Source organism: Ambystoma mexicanum, chromosome 2p (genome assembly GCF_040938575.1).
Source record: "Ambystoma mexicanum isolate Mex_15411 chromosome 2p, UKY_AmexF1_1, whole genome shotgun sequence".
NCBI classification, from domain to species: Eukaryota; Metazoa; Chordata; class Amphibia; order Caudata; family Ambystomatidae; genus Ambystoma; species Ambystoma mexicanum.
This window is the reverse complement of record NC_090923.1, coordinates 1,127,370,057-1,127,372,359: the sequence shown is the minus strand read 5'-3', so window position 1 is coordinate 1,127,372,359 and position 2,303 is coordinate 1,127,370,057. Positions and strand designations below refer to the sequence as shown.

General features: G+C 41.3%; 1 pseudogene; it reads left to right on the top strand.

Annotated features, from left to right (window-relative positions):
* The first annotated feature begins 1,200 nt into the window (after window positions 1-1,200).
* On the top strand, window positions 1,201-1,835 carry LOC138567858 (mitotic spindle assembly checkpoint protein MAD2A pseudogene; annotated as a pseudogene).
* Window positions 1,836-2,303: the final 468 nt, after the last annotated feature.

Sequence of the window (2,303 nt, the reverse complement as noted above, 5' to 3'; positions counted from 1 at the left end):
TGGCATCCCTCAAGCAAGGCATTAATCACTTCCTGTATATACAGGTTAAACAAAAGTGGTGCCAGAACACACCCCTGTCTCAGCCCCTTTGTAACTTCAAATGCAGTAGTGGTGTCCCCATCCAAGCCATAGCGAACCGAGGCATATTTCCAGAATAGAGTGACCTAATCTGAATCAAATGTGCTGGAACCTGACGAATAGATAACAAATTCCACATGGTATCCCTGGAGACTGAATCAAACACAGTCCTCATGTCGAGGAATGCAGCATAGAATTTCATTTGTTTCAGCACAGTGTATTTCTTGATCAGAAGATGAAGTAAAAAGCAGTGATCTATGGTAACTCTTTTCCTTCTGAAGCCCGCCTGAAGTTCGCTAATGGCATTGTTTTATCTACCCAGTCTTGTAACTGCATCAAAATGATTTTCCCAAAAAGTTTACCTGCGCTATCGAGGAGGGAGATCGGGCGGTAATTGGCCGGTAGCCTTTTTATGAAGAGGCATTACTGTGGCTTGTTGCCAAGACTCTGGAATTGCATCCTACCTAAGAATTGCGTTAAATACCCTGAATAATGTTGCGTGGTGAATTGTGTCAAAAGCCGCAGATATATCCAATAGTATGAGGGCCGATTGGGCGCCGTTGTTTGCATTTATTTTCAGGTCGTTCCATATCACTAGTAGTGCTGATTCTGTTTCTCTCATTGGTCTGAAGCCAACTTGTGAACGGTCGAGTATTCAGTTTGTTTCTACAAATTTAAGTAGGATCTTGTATACATGGTTCTCCAGGATCTTCAATGGGTAGGGCAAGTTAGATATTGATCTGTAGTTGCTTGGGTCTTGTGCGCTTTCTGATTCCTTTTTTAGCAGTGGTTTGACGTATGCCGATTTGAAGGCGGTTGGTACGATTCCTGTTTTGAGAGACAGGTTAATTAGGTTCCGGAAGTGTGTCGCTGCGGTTCTATATTAGGATTTCTTTGAAGATGTCTAGGGGGCAGGGGTCCCTTGGAGAGTTTGCAATGATACACCTCTAGCAGGACTCCCATATATTTTAAACTGTCCACGCACTCTGCTCCCCAGCATGGTGTAGAGTTCCTCACCGATACCCGGCTTCACCATCCCATGATCCTTTTACATTTGTTGGTATTCACTGAAATAAGTTGGTGCTGACCATTTCATTCCTCTTCTGAATTACCATTCGAGAGATGCATGTGAAAATGTCACGCCAGCAGCTCATGCAGGAGGGCATCGCTCTTAAAGTAAGCAGGCAGCTCGTGGCTGAGTTTTTATCTTAGGTCATCAACAGTATTTTATATCAGCGAGGAATTGACCCATCAGAGGCCTTCACGTGTATGCATAAATACGGGTTAACTTTACTTGGAATAACTGACCCAGATCTCAAAAAGTACCTTACCAATGTGGAGGAGCAGCTTCTAGATAGGCTGTACACATCCTTTGTTAAAAGGTTGGTGGTAGTGATTAAGTACTATTGAAAATAAGGAAATACTTGAAAGATGTCAATTTGACATTGAATACGACACGCCTGCACTGGAAGAGTGTGCTCCAAAAGAGAAAACACAAAAGGCTATCAAGGAAGAAATTAGATCTGTAAGCCGACAGATCACAGCAACAGTTACGTTCCTGCCACTGCCTGTGAATTTGACTTGCTGATCTATATAGCTAAGGATTTGGATGTTCCAGAGAAATGGGAGGAATTCGGACCACAGCTGGTCTCTAATTCGGAAAAAGTTTGCCTTCATTCCTTCATCCCTAAATTCATAATGTAAAAAGCATAGTGGCATATAAAAGAACATTCACTTTAAGCAGAAGCAATGACTGACTTTATAAACTGCAACGTGTGCTTATTCTGTTGTCAACAGACAAGACGTCTTAAAAATACAATTTAATATAAAAGGAACACACTTTCACAGGCAGGGTTACTTTTGCACAATAAGTGTTTCTTTGCCACTTGATTTAATTGTGTCTACCATGACTTGTGAATTGTCCCCCTTGTCAAGTGGGTCCGAGTCCAGTCGAGGGAGATCCAGGGGTGAAAGGTCCTCACCCAAAGTCCATTTGGAAGGGAACTCTTTGTTTGTATTTATTTAGTATTTATATAGCGCCTTAATCCAAAGCGCCTTTACAAAGCAAATTTATCAAACAGTACAATTAAAAATGTGAGATTTGTCATAAAATGCACAAAATCAGAGAGGATAGGAGTAGTTTAGATGAGTCAAAAGTTAGAAAAGAGCTACCTTTTTTGATGTTAAATAAATTAAACCGACAATTACGAGAGGAAATGGAAATA